The following is an 18,144-nucleotide window of genomic DNA, read 5'->3' on the forward strand; positions in this document are numbered from 1 at the left end:
CTCACTGTATAAGCCGCTTTATAACAATAAACCCATAAACCTCATTCCATGTTTCGGTTTGAGTGCTCCCAGTTCTTGAACTATCTTTTTGGTGTGTGCACAATACATTTTTACTAATTACTACATTAGTGATTCATTGGTTATACTTCGGCTGTTTCTGAACTTTTGACAGATGTTATTATTGTTACTATTATGATATCCCCCAGCCCCCACTTCAGACACTAGTTTGGAGAATATCACAAACTTGGTTCAGGAATAAGCAAGCCTAAGCAATTGCAGGCACTTAGGAGAGGCAATGTGTCAGACTGTTATTGTTCACAAATCATCACTCCGCTCACGAGGACCTGGTTTAAGGCCAGCGTTGGTCGGTGACGTGTTCTGGCTAGGGAAATAGGAGTGAAAGTGAAATATGCCGATTTCAGGCAGGAAAGTTCAGAGCCAGCACCCGGCTTGCCATGTTCTACATTCTCCTTCTGCCACAAGGTCCAGCGATGCTCCAGATAGAGGCTGCTCCTTTAGCCTGAATTCAGAATGAAAACAGCAGGGAACAGAATTTCACCAGCGCGGCGCACGCGCAAGGTGAGGGAGATGTACCTTTATCATGGCAACTCACTGAAATTTTGAGGTTGCCTGTTACCTCAGCATCATCCAGCCTCACCTGCCTAATATAGTTGCCAGAGTTATTTTTTTCCAGTTCTTACTCCTCCTCCTTCCTCTGCCAGGGGTTAGCAAACTTTGCATGCTTATCTTTGTAAGACCCGCAAGCTAAAAATAGTTTTTACATTTTAAAATGGTTGAAACACAATCAAAAGAAAAATAATAGTTCGTAGCGCATGAAAATTATATGAAATTCAAATGTCAGTGTCCTCCAAGTTTGTTGGAACACAGCCACACGCTTTCATTTATGTGTTGCCCCTGGCTAGTTTCCTGCTACAGCAGCATTGCTGAGTGGTCACAGTAGAAATCTTACGGTCTGTAAAACCTAAAATATTTACCCTCTGGGTCTTTTACAGAAAAAGCTTGCCGACCCCTGCTGGATCTCATCTTTACTCCTCTCCTTTTGCATCCATATTTTTTCCTTCCCTCCCCCCTTCTTCTTCCGTACTCAAGGGTTTCTCGCTATTGACTGTTGGGGCCTGTGAATTCTTTGCCGTGGAGGGCGAGTCTGCACATGGAGGAGGCTCACATCCCTGGCCTCTATCGTCTAGCTGCCATTAGCACCTCTCCCAACCAAAAATGTCTCCAGGCATTGCTTAATGTCCTCTAGATCTAGGAGGCCAAATCAGCCCAGTTGAGAATCACTGCCCAACCTTAAACTTGTGACTAGATGCTGCAGGCATTATTTAGCCATGCTACATGACAGGTAAGGAGAATGCTGCTGACTGAGAGTTTTTTGGGTTATTTTTCACAATACATTTTTAATGATTTCAGAGCAGAAAGAAGAAGGAGAGAGAGATAGAAACATCAATGATGAGAGAGAATCATTGATCAGCTGCCTCCTGCATGCCTCCTATTGGGGATTGAGCATGCAACCCTGGCATGTGCCCTGACCAGGAATCAAACTGTGACCTCCTGGTTCATGGGTCAGTACTCAGCCACTGAGCCACACTGACCGGGCCCAGAGCTATATTAACAGAAGAACCAGCCCCAGCCAGTTTGGCTCAGTGGATAAAGTGTCAGCCTGCAGACTGAGGGTTCCTGGGTTCAATTCCAGTCAGGGGCACATGCCCGGGTTGCGGACTTGATCCCCAGTAGGGGGTGTGCAGAAGGCGGCCAATCAGTTATTGTCTCTCATCATCGATGTTTCTGTCCCTCTCCTTCTCCCTTCCTAAAATTAATAAAAATATGTTTTAAAACAAACAAACAAAAAACAACAGAAGAACCAGTGAGAGAGAAAGAAGCTTGGTGAAAAGAATGATAATGAAGAGAATACTGGATAAGGTACTCATTCAAATAAGTAAAATGTATAAAGTATCTGTTATTTGACAAGCCTTGTTTTAGGTACAGGTTGTCCTAGATTTAGGAGTGAATTTAGAAGACAATCAAAAGAAAAGTTGGAAAAATTGAGTCAGGGAAGTCATGGAGTAGGATGAGACAAATGGGGCAAAGAGAATGCAGGAAGGCAGTGACTAACTCCAGCAACTGACAACATTTTATCCTGATACTCCACTGGAGAGTCTGTAAATAATCATATTTTCCACCCGCATGAATAAAACGTTTGTGATCTGATGACAGTTTAGATAGATTTAAAGACATGCAAGATATTGCCTACTATCACAAGACCATTTCTATCACCTATGTCCCTGTCCTCCTGCATTGCCAGGCTGGATCTATGCTCTGCCAATGTTATGCACTCGTGTGAGATTTGGAAGGAAAGACGAGAAGGATAATATGAGAACACTTTCAACGACAGTGCAGGGGGAAGTCTTTGGGGTCGACATGCGTCGGCAGCCTCTGAATTCTGTCTTCTTACACAGCCACCATCCGTGGTGCAGGGTGCTCTGATGTGACACCAGTAGTCTCCTCGCTCCTGGATAACATGAGGTGTTTCTGATTTCTGGGTCAGAAAAGTGGTGATATGCAGCCTTGAAACCATAAGCTTGGCACTAACCCTGGAACTTCTATTTCTCCAGACCTTTCAATGATATGTAAGTGTCTAATTCCCTGAATAATTCACTAATTCCCTAGATGTTCCCTTTTCTGCTTGGAATATCTAGTGTACTTCCTGAACTGACCTCTGGAGGATACAGGTGGAACTACAGATTTTGTTGTGCTTTATAGCTTTCCTAGTGACCTGGTGCATGGACTCGTGCACATTGAAATTAATTAGAAGGTGGCCAGCAAGGTGGGACTGGGCAAGACAGCCAGACATGCCTTGGAGCCAACCTCCTGTGGTGCCTCCCCACCAACCACCCCTGGGGCACCATGGCTTGAAGGGCATCTGCAGAGTGAGCAGAGTCCCTCCAGCAGGTGGGGTCCCTTGGCCTGGCCTGTGGGGATCGGGCCGAAACCAGCTCTCCAACATTCCCCGAGGGGTCCTGGATTGCGAGAGGGTGGTTCTTGGGTGACACACCCTGGAATTGGGCTCCCTCCTCTCTGGTTCCCGGGTGCATCACCCAAGAACCACCACTGCCAAGTCACTGCAGCTTGGCAGCTCCTGCATTGAGCGTCTGCCCCCTGGTGGTCAGTGCGCATCATAGCTACCAGTCGGACATTCGCTTAGCCTTTTTTCTATATACTAGAGTCCTGGTGCACAAATTTGTGCATTGGTGGGCTCCAGCCGGCCCGCCCTGTGGCTGATTGGGGGCGGGGCTGGCCAAGGCGAGGGACTGTGGTTGTTCTGGTCATTCTGCCATTCAGTCTCTGGGCTTTTATTATATAGGATAGATTCTCCCCAGGGTTCCTTTCCTGCCCATTGTCCTGAGCACAAAAAAAGCTACAAGCTGGATCCTTTGTCTGGAACAGACTGGAGGCCTGGAATGACCTTCAAAGAGTTCACTCAGGACCTGACAATTTTTAGAATATGGAAGAAGTTATGGCAGGCAGCATTTAGAACATGTTATTCCCTGCAGTGAAGGAAAGGGAGCTGGAGCAGTGTGTTCCCTTTTGTGTTGGAGTACAGGTGCACAGTAAACTGCACCACCAATAAACCTTCAAAGTTGACCTCCCCATTCTCTCAAATGTTAAATGTAGCCCTGGCCAGTGCTGCTAAGTGGTTAGAGCATCAGCCCGAGCACCAAAGGGTCTTGGATTCTCAATCAAGGGCATATACCTGAGTTGCAGTTTCAATCCCAGGACGAGTCAGGGCTCAAGCAAGAAGCAAGCAATCAATGTCTCTCTCTCTCTTTTTCTCTTTCTCCCTCCGTCCCTTTCCCCCTCCCCTTCCATTTTCTCTAAAAGGCAATGGAAAAATATACTCGGGCACCCTAGCTGGTTTGGTTCCATGGATAGAGTGTCATCCTGTGGACTGAAGGGTCCCAGGTTCAATTCCGGTCAAGGGCACATCCCCGGGTTTCGGGCTTAATCCCATTATGGATCGTGTGGGAGGCAGCCAATCAACGATTCTCTCTCATCATTGATATATCTATCTCTCCCTCTCCCTTACTCTCTGAAATCAATAAATATATATTTTTAAAAAGAAAAGAAAAATATACTCAGGTGGCTATGAAATGTCCTGAATAGGCAAATGTATAGAGATAGAAAGTGGGTAAGTGGTTGCCAGGGGCTTGGGGAAGGGATGTGTGAAGTGACTGCTAATGCTGTCTTTTGGAGGTGATGAAAACCTTCTAATATTAGATCATGGTGATGGTTTCACACCCTATAAATATACAAAACAACACTGCAGTGCAATACTTTAAAGGGGTAAATTTTAAGATGTATGACCTAAACATCAATAAAGCTATTTAAGAATTGTCTTCCTTCTTGGGAGCCTCACTAAACAAAATCACAGGGCACTGCTGGCTCATGTGAAGGCTTATACCCTCTGCAATAGACGGTGACAATTTTCCTTTTGCCAAGATGCAGAAATGTGTCCCTTTAAAATTGTTTCTACTTCCAGATTCAAGAATTTTCCTTCTTAATTCAAAATATCCTTACAGCTCGGCTGGTGTGGCTCTGCGGTTGAACATCAACCTATGAACCAGGAGGTCATGGTTTGATTCCCAGTCAGGGCACATGCCTGGGTTGTGGGCTCAATCCCCAGTAGGGGATGTTCAGGAGACAGCTAATTAATGATTCTCTCTCATCATTGATGTTTTTCTCTCTCCCTTTCTAAAATCAATAATATCTATACTAATAAAAGGATAATATGCTAATTAGACCGGACATCTTCCGGATGTCCTTCCGGACAAAGCCACTGGGGGCCGAGGCAGAGGCAGTTAGGGGCAATCAGGCTGGCAGGAGAGAGCAGTTAGGTGGTGATCAGGCTGGCCGGCAGAGGCGGTTAGTGGCAATCAGGCAGGAAGACAGGCAGGCGAAAGGTTAGGAGCCAGTGGTCCTGGATTGTAAGAGGGATGTCCTGGATTGGAGAGGGTGCAGGCTGGGCCGAGGGACCCCTCCCCCACCCCCCCCCCTCCATGCACAAATTTCATGCACCGGTCCTCATATATATATATATATATAAAGAAAAGATCTTTACATTTTCATTCAAAGATGAAGCTGGTTCTTAAGTTAAGTTTTTCTTCATCAGGACTCCATGTGATAGTGACTGAATTAAACGTCACAATGCTTCATTTCCCCACCTTCCATCCCTCCCACTATAGTACCCATTCCCTTCCCTGGGAGCACAGTGGTAAGCTCTAGTGACCACTCATTAACCAAGATAACTGACCACTCCTTCTGTATTAGTTTGTGAACTCTGTCATAACAAAGTATTACAAACGGGGTGGCTTACACACTAGGAATGTATTGTCTCACAGTTGTGAAGGCTAGACAGCTGAATCATGGTGTCTGCAGAGCTGTTTACTTCTGAGGGCTGAGGAAGACGGATCTGGTCCCGTTCTCTATCCATGACATAGACAGCTATCCTCGTTCACAGGCCATTCTCCCTGTATGTGTCTATGTGTCCAAATTTCCCCTTTTTATAAGAACACCAGTCATATTAGATCGAGGCCCACCTTAATGATCTCCCTATAACTTGATTATCTCTGTAGAGACTATCTCTAAATAAGGTCACATTCTGAGGAATGGGGTTGGGGGGTAGGATTTCAGTATATGAATTTGGGAGGGAGAACACAACTCAACCTTAACTCTTTCCTTGACATTCTTCTCCCTGGCTTCTTTAGAGCTATCTCTCATACATCTCTAGCTACTCTTCCTCATTCTCTTTTACTGGTTTCTCTTCCTTCACCTGACCATTAAATATTGATGTTTCCCAGGATTTGTGTTCCTGTTTTTCATTCCACCTGTTATGCCTAGGGCTCCAAGCCTGCTTGGCTTTAAATGTCATATATATAGGGATGCCTTCAAACTCTGTATCTAAAGTCCAGTCTCTTGCATTTGTCAAAACCCATAGAATTTTACAGCACAAAGATAAACATTAACATGTGCAAATTAGAAAAAAAATAATTTAAGATATTAGAGGATCCAGAATACAGAATGTGACTAAAACAATTTACAACATCACTGAATGGGCTATAGGAAAAGGAGCTGACCCCTGTAACTGAAAATTAGTGGAGTCTATGAGACTAAGGGCAGAATAAACAATACATAAGCACAGTACTTCAGTTGATGTAGTTTTCCCCCAAAAGAGTTCTGGTTAACAATTCTAACACTGCTACATATGTGTGGTAGAATTGAACAATCAAACACGTGGATGGTGGAAGCCAGGTTTTTCACTATTGGAATGAAGGTTAGAGATAAGCAAGGGAGGGAAGCTAGAAAAATCCCTGTGATGATGGATTAAAGTTTGAGACATCAGTGTGGATGCATGTATATTTTAATATAGTCACAGAGGGTTTCATATAGAGATACTTATAGATATGTGTATACAGAGAGATCAGTGTGCACACATATATTTTCTTGCTCTCTCAGCTGACAAAAACTAGAAGCAATAACACCCAAGTAGTATTGAGCACATTTAGCACTCATACGTTGGTTTCTAAAACTATTCTCCAATAAACTAAACCAGGACTCCTTGGGAAAATGACTGATTCTAGGACTTGGGCTGGAAATATACAAAATGAGCCTGGAGCATCTTATGGTGTCAGACAGTAAGGAAGTGCTGAGAGACAAAACCCAACCTCACAATTATGGAGGTCTGTCAGAGGGACACAGGAGCCAACAGAAAGAGCTCCAATGGCCAAAGCTGGACTGCTGTGATAAATGAGGTAGCGCTGAGTTATAACCAAAGTATTCAAAAACACCCACGAGTCACACTCATCTAAATAGATGACTAAGTAAATTAACAAATGGGAGTGAGTCCCTAAGTCTCTTATGCAGAAGTCCACACAATTGATGCAGGTACTCTACCTTCGACAAGGTGGAGCACAGCTCCCCTCTTTAATCACTCGGTGTTTACTTATTTGAGATATAATTATATCTTGCCAATTGAAAAGTCCTTTTTGAATATCCCTTGTTTTATTAAAAAGAGAGTGGGTAAAAGAAAAAAAAACATTTAATTCACTATAATAATGAATAGGAAAAGTGATGGACACTGCATTTTGGTCATAAATTGTGCCTTAATAAATAATAAAAAGTAGGTTTTCTTTCTGTTGGGGTCCAACCCCAGCAGGTCCAGGGGTTCCCAAAGGTGTGGACGGAGACAGCATTCAGTTGATCAGCAGCCTAGCCAGGTTCTGTAGTCAGGTTCTGTCTTTATTCTCCTGTTACATCTGTATTTATACCAGTTGATTTTAATCCTATCCATTCTATTCCAAAGCTTAGGTCGTTTGTTATCTCCATTCCAAGGTCACTACTCTATTGTTCTGTTAAGCTACAAGGAAGTAACTGAAGGAGATTATTTAAGTAAAGATTGTGTAGCTTAAGCGTGATTGTTCGTAGTTAAAGTGATTAACTACCCACCTGGCACTTAGTTAAGGGATTTTACTGATTTATTCCCTTTCTTAGCCCTGTTAATCCCTAACTCCAGGGGAAAATCCCCACCTGGGGAAACAACCTTTCTTGGAGAGGTGACCTTGGTTAAAACACATAGCACTAAGTAGGGGAGCAAACATATTAAGAACAGTATGCCATATATGCCAGGTCCCTTGAAACATATGCTGTGCAGATGTTTCCTCCTTGCAGCAACTGTGTCAAGCAGCAAGGATGGACCGGCTTCCGGCATCTTTCTAACTGCAAAAACAAAAAAAGGAAGGAAGAAAGAAAGAAATTCAGTAACAACAATAAAAAACACTCCAGGCTTACATCCAGTGCTGAAATACAAAAGCATACGTCAAAAGTAAGTGTGCCTTCATCTTCTATTTAGATACCATCAATAAAACATAAAACAGAACTGATATAAACCAAAAATAATGATAATAATTTAAAATAAAGAAATGGAGGGGAAAAATCAAAATGTAAATAGCAAAGCAAAGCAATTTCCAAAGTAATTTCCAGCTCCTTATTGACTGTGGAAAAAGCTCTTTTCACTAGATTAGCCTTCACATATTAAGAATTAAAAGCAGCCCAGCTATGTGGCTCAGTGGTTGAGCATCTGCCTATGAGCCAGGAGGTCACCGTTAGATTCCTGGCCAGGGCACATGCCAGTTTGCAGGCTCAATCCCCTGTGTGGGGTGTGAAGGAGGCAGCTGATCACTGATCTTCTTTCATCATTGATGTTTCTATCTCTCCATCTCCCTTCTTCTCTGAAATAAATAAAAATATATTTTAAAAAATAGTAAATATATATTTTTAAAAGAATTAAGAGCAGAAATATGCCAGAGGCAACTCGCATGGGGGGCCGGCGGCTGGAGCAAGGCTGTGCGCTGGGGTGAGCGGTCTCGGTGTAGGGGGCTGCAGCCAGCGGGTCTCCAGTCTCCATCGCTGGAGGCACAGAAGACCAGCGCCCACTGGTGGGAGAGTCCAGTGCCGCATTGATGCGCAGCACCAGCCAGGAAAGTTAATGGCCAGAGAGCAGGTGTCTCTTGCTGGACGCTGACAGTGTTGCTGAGAGCGACATGTTTGTGGAACACAGATGTGCAGGTTTGGGAATGGCTGCTGATAAGAATAAGTTTCCTGGAGACAGTGTTGGCACTAGACAGTGCCAAATCAAGGGAAGATTGGTTTAGGTCTTCAGTCAGGGTTTTACCGTTTTTTGGAGTCAGTCTGTCAAGAGCACATGTCGAAAAGATCTGCAAAATCATGGATCAGGCCATGCCATGGGGCTCCAGTGATTGGACTGAATGACTCTGGAGGAGCACAGGTCCAAGAGGGAGTAGCGTCTTTGGCCGACTACGCAGATATCTTTCTGAGGAATGCCATGGTATTGGGAGTCATCCCTCCGATGTCTCCGATCATGGGCCCTTGTGCTGGTGAGGCTGTCTACTCCCCAGCCCTAACACACTTCACGTTCATGGCAAAGGACACCTCCTACCTGTTTATCACTGGCCCTCATGTTGTGAAGTCTCACCAGTGAGGACATTAGGCAGGAGGAACTTGGTGGTGCCAGGACCTCACCACCATGTCAGGTGTTGCTCACAGAGCTTTTGAAAATGATGTGGACCCTGTGCGATCTCCCAGAGTTCTTCAATGACCTGCCCCTCAGTAGCCAGAATCCGGTTCCCACCGGTGAGTGCCATGATCCCAGTGACTGTCTGTTCCTGAGCTCACCACAATTGTCCCTTTGGAACCTACCCCAGCCTTCAACATGGTGGACATCATACACTCTGTTGTTGATGAGAGGGAATTTTTTGAGATCATGTCCAATTATGCCAAGAACATCATTACTGGTTTTGCAAGAAGGAATAGGGGGACGGTTGGAATTGTTCGCAACCAACCAAAGGTGGCTTCAGGATGCTTGGATATTAATTCATCTGTGAAGGGGGCTCGTTTTGTCCGATTCTGTGATGCATTCAACATCCCAGGCCTGGCGGGCGTGGCTCAGTGGTTGAGCATTGACCTATGAACCAGGAGGTCACGGTTTGATTCCCAGTCAGGGCACATGCCCGGGTTGTGGGCTTGGTCCCCAGTGGGGGGCATGCAATTGTTCTCTCTCATCATTGATGTTTATCTCACTCGCTCTCTCCCTTCCTTCCTAAAATCAATAAAATATACATATATATATTTTAAAAGAAAACCCAACAAAATGACATTCCATTCATGACTTTTGTTGATGTCCCTGGCTTTCTGCCTGGCACAGCACAGGAATACAGGGGCACCATCCGGCATGGTGCCAAACTTCTCCATGCATGTGCCCAAAGTGACAGTCATCACCAGGAAGGCCTACGGTGGTGCCTATGATGTCATGAGCGCCAAACACCTATGTGGTGACACCAACTATACCTGGCCCGCAGCAGAGATTGCTGTCATGGGAGCAAAGGTTTCTGTGGAGATCATTTTCAAAGGGCATGAGAATGTGGAAGATGCTCAAGCAGAATAGATCAGCAAGTTTGCCAGTCCTTCTCCTGCAGCAGTGAGAGGATTTGTGGATGGCATCATTCAGCCTGTCTCTACCCGTGCTTGAATTTGCTCCAACCTGGATGTTTTTAGCCAGCAAGAAGGTACAACATCCTTGGAGGAAGCATGCAAATGTTCTATTGTAAACTAATCAAATGAAAATAAACCAAGAGCTAATTACTTCCTGGCCATTTGAACTCATCCCTTCCTTTTTTGCAATCATGAAACCACTGAATCTAAATAACAGTGATTACTTGGAATGCCAAGTTTATTAAATTCTAGAAAGATTTCATTTGTGCCATACTATAAAATTATTTGCTTTATTAAAATGTTAATCAATTTAAAAAAAGAATTAAGAGCAGCCTCTAGTGGCAGGTTAGGGATTTTACAAAGAGGCCTTACAGAAACCAAGATGTCTTTTATTTTTTTACTATAATCATGCACCCCATTATGACTGCATATATGATGGTAACCCCATAAGATTATAATGGAGCTGAATATTTCCTATTGCCTAATGATGCCATAACTGTTTTAAAGTCATAGTGCAACATATTACTCACATGTTTGTGGTGATGCTGGTGTAAACAAACCTACTGAGCTGCCAGTCATATAAAAGTATAGCACATATAAGTATATGCAGTACATAATATTTGATAATAATGTGACTATGTTACAAGTTTATGTATTTGCTGTACTACACTTAAAAATTTATACTTTAATTTTTAAACTAAATTTATCAGGAAAACACTGGTTAATAGTTATATAATTTCCAGGTGTACATGGTTATAATTTGTGTGCTCCTCACACAAAGTCTAGTTTCCTTCCATTACCATGTATTTGACACCCTTTACCTACCTTGCTCTCCCCCTCCCTCTTTTCCCTCTTGTAATCACCATTCATTTACTACATTTTTAAATGTTTTTTTTAATTGATTTGAGAGAGAGAAAGAGAAAGAGAGAAAGAGAAAAACATCGATCTGTTGTTCTACTTATTTATGTAGCCATTGGTTAATTCTTATATGTGCCCCTCCGGGAATTGAACCCATAACCTTGGCATATCAGGATGACATTCTAACCAACTGAGCTACCTGGCCAGGGCTACTACATTCTTTATTGTTATTTTAGAGTGTACTCTTTCCACTTATAAACATAATAGCTTGTTGTAAAGCATTAATGTGATGTTATGCATATATATGCAGCCTCATATATCTTATTTATCATATCTCTTTATTGCATAATTATCTCTTGTGTTTGATTTAATCTCATGTTGTTTTATGAATTTAGTGTAGCCTAAGTGTACAGTGTTTATAAAGTCCACAGTAGTGTACAGTAATTTCCCAGGCCTTTACATTCACTCACCACTCACTCACTAACTGACTCACCTGAAGCAACTTCTAGTCCTGCAAGTTCTGTTCATGGAAAGGGCCCAATACAGGTGAACCATTTATCTTTTAGGCCATATTTTTACTGTACCTTTTCTTTGTTTAGATACTAGTCATCGTGTTATAGTTGCCTACCGTACTCAGTACAGTAACTTGCTGTATCAATTTGTAGCCTGGAAGCAATAGGCTAGACCAGTGGTTGGCAAACCGTGGCTCGCTGGCCACATGCGGCTTTTTGGCCCCTTGAGTGTGGCTCTTCCACGTACAGTGCGATTGAAACTTCGTGGCCCATGTGCAGAAGTCGGTTTTCGGCCTGGGCGAGTCTATTTTGAAGAAGTGGCATTAGAAGAAGTGGGGGGTGGACATATAGAGAGGATGAACGAAAGGAGATAGACGAAACAAGTATACAAGACGAGTGTGGATGGGAGAGTTGGAAGGGGTCGACCTCAGCGAACGTACCTCAATCAGATTGAGGATGTTTTTAGCAAAGGCCAGCTTAGGAGTAGCATAATTAAATTAATAACAATGTACCTACCTATATAGTTTAAGTTTAAAAAATTTGGCTCTCAAAAGAAATTTCAATCATTGGACTGTTGATATTTGGCTCTGTTGACTAATGAGTTTGCAGTCCACTGGGCTAGACCATCTATCCTACGTGTGTACCATTAGGTACACACATTGGTTATACCCTGTAGGTTGTGTAAGTGCACTCCATGCTGTCTTGCACAATGATGAAATTGCCTGATGATGCATTTCTCAGGACATATCCCTGCATTACACAGCTCGTGACTGTATTTGCTCTGAGCAGAAAGTACATTTCATCCAAGGAACCCAAGGAAATTCAGAGCCAAATTTGCTAATCAACTTTAGCCATTATGCATAATCTCACCACATCTTAAGTGTTCTTAATGCTTATATTTTATTTGTGTTCTTTTTTATATGTGTAGTTTTAAAAACTACCTTAAATTCTTTGTGGACAGAGATAGGCTATCAGCTGAATAAGCTATTATCTGAATCATGGAGATGACATGAGTGTTTTTTTTATAAGAAAAAAAAAACCTGGCAGAAACCTAAATGAAGACAGATAGGTTTGAGGAACTGAAGACCAGCTGTCCCTTAGGCTTTCTCTCTGAATAGGAGTGGCCCAAAGTAGAAATATTTTGAGGAAAATAGAAATATCTCCTCCCCCCAAGAAACAGTGAATTTACCTGAATCTCATTGCATCTTTTCAAAAGGGGCCCCTTTCTCCAACAGGGCAGGAAAAAGGCTGGAATATACCAAATAAACATGTTCTTGATTTATACCCCTGCGTTTCTCCTTCCTCTGAACTCTAGTATAGTCATTCAAACCCTTGGTTTCTAACCACTTAAGAAATGAAAGACGATTAAGTAAATAAGTCAAGTGTTCTTTCCCGTCAGTTATTGCTACAGAGACACCGAGGTTACTGTGAATAAAACTCAAAGAGTGCTCCTGGGATGTAAGGTTTGCCCACAGTGACAGCTCTACTGCTAGGGCGCAAACGGTGCTCCCGCGACACCCCGTCTGTCTACAGGAACCATCAGAAAGCTCTGTGAGCGCCCAGGGGCTGACATTTTGTAAATTTCCCCAAACTGGGGACTCGGTAAAACAGAGTCACTGCAAGGGAAGACGTGCAGAGTGTCACGGATCCTCGCCTCCCTGGACTTTTACCCGGGTTCCATCAGTTGGAAACGTGTGTGATGGCGAAACCGCAAACCTCAGGCGCCTTCCCGGTGTGGAACGCCCTTCCCTGTTCTCTGGAGCCCCAGAAGGTGGCCTCCGCTTCTTCCAGGGCGGCCGGCAGGGGTCGCGCCTCCGCCCTCCGGGCCATGCCCACCCCCACCCTCCATCCCCCACCCCCACCCCTGCCAGCAGCCGCCCACGGGTACCCGGGTCACCGCGCGCTCCATCCACCTCCATCCACCTCCATCCAGGAGCCAGAGGACCAGTGAGAGCGTCAGGCTTCTCAGCAAACAGTGCGCTGGGCCTCGGAGGGGAAAGAGGAAGCCTGGGGACAGGGGGCAGGTGAGCGGAACCCCGACGAGGACCTGGGTGGGCTCCGGCCCGGGATCCCCGCCACGCTGCCCGCAGAGTGCTCGGGGCCGGACCCAGGGACCGGGGAGGTGGGCCGGCCGCTACCTGCCAGCAGGCTCGTCCCTTGCCTGGACTTAGTCACGTCTCCATGGAAATCCGACTAATTGTTCCTTCACCTGAGAAAAGAGAGTGGAAACAAAACATTTTTAAACCGTGACAGGCCCCTGTCTCCCACGAGTTCCTCCTGAAATGACTTCAAGGGAGAGTGACTCATAAAACACTATTACCTTCTTTCACATAATTAATAAAGTCATTTAAAATTTTTTTGAGTTTCTCTGCTTGTCTTTCACCGGTGCTTTCAAATAATTTAATCTAGACTATATTTATTAAAATTTTCTACCTCCTCCTAGGAGTGCTGCGATGATGAATTAATATTTGCTGAGCACTTGGAGGGTGGAGTTACCCTAATATTATTGGGACAGAGAAAATGATAACTTGATGGGATTGGTAACCGATGCCATCTGCTATGTTAACTGAGATTACATTGTAAAAAGGCTTTGCCTATTCAGGCCAAGTGGTTGAGTATAGTAGTAATTATCCAGGTAATTTAAATTTCACAGAAAATGGAACCCTGCTTTGAAAAAGAGTGAATCTCCTGATAGATTGTTTTGTTCCATTATTATTGCCATATTTAATCTAATCAGGTGTGTAAATCTGATCACCCATGCAACTTCTCAATTTTAATTTCTCCTTTCCTGTGATTTAAAATGAATTATTTTAAGACCAGGTTTGCATTAACAGATTGAGACATAAATGCTCTACCTTTCACGGCAGTCCCAGTATTTTACTTTATATTCAGGTATAATGATTTAAATAAAACTCCAAAGAATTTGAAATATTTTTAGATCTGTATCATTGGTTGCACAGCATTTCTGACTAGGGGAGAGGAATAAGGTTGATAATGTCTTAATTTTTCTGAGGTATATGGTAGCCAGAGCAAAGACAGCCATCACATCTAGAATTAGGTTTCAGTTAAACTTATTCCCATCATAACAATTATTAGGACGATTGCTTAAATCCCCTCACTAAACTGCTAATGTTAACATGGCCATAACCCTCACAATAACATGCTTCCAAACGGGTTTCAAAAGTAATCTGAAGAGTTTTGCAATAAATGTTTTCAGTGCAAGATTTTTTAATGTAGTGTTCTAAAATATCCAGCAAGCAGCTCTAGTAATCATTATGAAACTTGCCTATATTCAAGCACAGAAAACATGCAAATGTAATATCACAAAAGTAGGCCAGACCACGATCATCAACCTAATAGTCATCATCATTTATATCATTTATTACGTTACTCAGTGCAGCAGTGCCAAAAAGGGAAGTAATATTGTGAATTCACTAGAGGGAGCAATTCTTTTTAGTAAATTAGTATTACTTTGCTTAGCTCTATGCATTTAGTAGTCCTAGACTACATAACTTGGGAGCAAAAATATGCAGAATTCATGAGAGAGATCTCAGGGAAGAGGCAATGTCATTTCAAGGTTTGTTTAGAGGTTTTCTTTGAAGCATCTGAGAAGAAAAGAGAGCTTGAAAACACAAGCTAGATTATATCCACGGCAGGAATACTCAAGCTGGACATCTATCAGCATTTCCATTTTATTGTAACTTTCACACATTTGCCCTTTTAGTACAAGAAATACTGTCAGGGCACCTAACCCATTAAAAGTTCAACAACAATCACTGTCCCAATAGCTAGATCCCAAGTGTCTGAAATCAATGCAAAGAAACTCCAGATTCAATTGAATGAAGATACTTATCCCAGTTAGTAACATAAGTGACAGATGTACAGACCTATTCATATTTCTGCTATACATTTCTGTTTTTTAGTTGTTGGTGACTTACCCTCAACAATTCATTTAGATTTGCATCCTATTTGATATATTTGACACTTAGGATTTAGCCCGAAAAAATACTTTTAAACAAAATTAATATGGAATTAATAAATAGTGTTTATACTATTGTACCTAATTTTATTAAGTCTTTTTAATTTTATTTTTTCCATCATCATGTATCCCCTCTATGCCCTCTTCTACTTCTACCACCTCCACTCCTGCATCACCACACCGTTGTCCATGCCCATGAGTTCTCTCTCTCTCCTTTATTTTCTTTTTTATTCAATCCCACTGAGCTCCCCAATCTCCCATCACCACCACCAGAGCTGTCTGCTTGCTCTCTATGTATGAATCTTTCTCTATTCAGTTTGTTCATTAAACTCCACATATAAGTGAAATCACATGATACTTGTCTTTCTCTGACTCGCTTATTTCACTTAGCATGCTGTTCTCCAGGTCCATCCATGCTGTTGCAAAGGGTTAAGTTTTGATCACCTGTTAAATGTTGGTATTTAATAATATAGATTTGGCCCTTGAAAATAAAACAAACTGTGTTATCATTGAATTAATCCTAAATTTAGTAATACCAAAGATGCTACATTTTAAAATGATAGTTTTATTTATGAAATAATTCACTCAATACATATTTAGTAAATTTCTACCTGATGCTGGACACTGTTAGGATCTGAGTACACAAAGTTTTAAAAAAAGATCCATTTTAGCTCACAATTTAGTGATCTTCTTAAACTAAAATTTCCCTAAAAACTTAATTACATTTGTGTTTCTTTAACTATGTGTTTTAAAAGCTTTCTCAAATCCTTTACTTAAAAGAGTAACATTTCTATTTTTTTTAAAAATCATTGGGAAACTATTATAGGAGCTCAGAATTTAAAGAAAAGTTTTAGAGTCATCCAAATATTAGACATGTTTAGAATATAAATTGTCAATTCTGGCAGCTCTAAGTCAAGTATTTACTACTATTTATTTGTGTGTGAATGGGCCAGATGTCCTCCAAACTGCATTCTCCAAACACTTTCCCCTGAAACACTTCTTAAAAGAATGCAATCTGGATATTTGTGCTGTTGAATTAATGGTTTTGATCTTATTTTCACTTAAGAATGATGAAGGAGGATAGGTGACGTATGAATCCCTGGTAATGGTCAGAGTATTCCACACTGAATCTCTCTTCTTTCCTGTTACACTATTTAAAATAATATATATTTCCACAGTGTTATAATGTACTGGATTAACCATAGTCTTTTATAAACTATAATAATGTATTAAAGCGACTATAAAATTATATTCTAAAATATAAAGCTGTATATCCTTTGTTGCACTGTTGCTGTCATTCCAAATGCTATTCTATGAACTTAAGTATAATATTAGAGCCACAAAGGAAGAACCACACCTGTGAAGATAGATGAATTTTCTTTGAAGTCAAAAACTGTGAAAACTCACTTTAAATTGTGACTTTAAAGAATATTAATTTTTCATAAATATTCTACATGCCAATACGAGATATTTTGATACTGTCATTTAACTTATACATTTCAGAAAATAGGAATTCATTCATTCTACATTTATAATTTTCTTTTCTTTTAAAATTATATGAGGTTACTGCCCATTATAGAAAATAAATACATACCAATAAAAAATTATACTCAGTATTAAAAGACATTCTGGCAATCTTTCACTTGGTTTATGTTGTAATGTCCTTAAAACTATATCTTCAAACATAGTTAGTTTAACAGTGGCTTTAGAATTAAAAAGCCCTCAGCCTTTCTAAGAAGGGAACTAGATACATTATTTTTTCAGTATTTTACATCTGTAATATTATCACACATAAATAGCCATCCAATGTGAAAAGTAGGTATTGTCATGATCAGAAATATCCTGTCTTAGAAATTTTCCAGATTCTAAACCCAGACCAATTTAGTTTTTAAAGAAACTGAATTTAATTGGAATATACATTGAAAATGAGTGTTCTCCATTCTCCTTAATGATACTTAAGATTACCTCATTTTACCACCACAAGGAAAACAAATTTCTACCTATTTGCAAAGCCTTGGCCCTTGGCTTTTTGTGTATTTGCAGTTTATAAATGTTAATCCCAGTGGATCCCAGGGACTGGTGGAGGCTCACAGGCTGGGAACATATTTTGTAAGATGTGAAAAAGCAGACATTCTTCCTCCATTAGAAAGCAAAGAATTTAAGGACTTTGAACTATAATCTGAAAATCTTGGCATATTAACTAAGATTTTGAAAGGCAAGTATCCTTTGAATGTTGATGTATTTATGAATATTTTGCCTCATATATATTTCTACTTAATCTATACTGGTAATATAAAATAAAATTAATGATGATAGAAAAATAACTTAGGAAGCTTAGACTGGAGGAGCAATGATAACAAAAATTCTTAAACATAAGATTTTTCTAAGAAAACAATTTAAGAATGGGCTTTTGCATTCTTGGGGAAGAGCTCAGAACACTGAGCCTGTGTAACATCAAAAAAACTGTTTACTTCAGACTTAAGGTTGACATTTTAATATACATTATTCTAGTAAAATTACGATTACTGTCATAATTTGAAAAATGAAAATATTTTTAAAAATATAATTATGCTTATCAGGATCTTCATTTTTAAAGTATGATAAATAACAAATCAATGTTTGCATAACATTTACATGTGCTCTACATAAATTATTCATTTATAGACGGTAAAACTTAAAAAATATTATTTTATAACTTCAAAGACAATTGGT

At 41.1% G+C, this 18,144-nt stretch overlaps 1 pseudogene; it reads left to right on the forward strand.

Moving 5' to 3' along the window:
* Positions 1–1,356: 1,356 nt before the first annotated feature.
* The window catches only part of LOC139020658 (propionyl-CoA carboxylase beta chain, mitochondrial-like), a 30,718-nt pseudogene continuing 13,930 nt past the window's right edge, over positions 1,357–18,144 (forward strand).

This window comes from Myotis yumanensis, unplaced genomic scaffold (genome assembly GCF_028538775.1).
Source record: "Myotis yumanensis isolate MYYU_CA2020_CCGP unplaced genomic scaffold, mMyoYum1.0.hap1 SCAF_1, whole genome shotgun sequence".
In the NCBI taxonomy this organism is placed as follows: Eukaryota; Metazoa; Chordata; class Mammalia; order Chiroptera; family Vespertilionidae; genus Myotis; species Myotis yumanensis.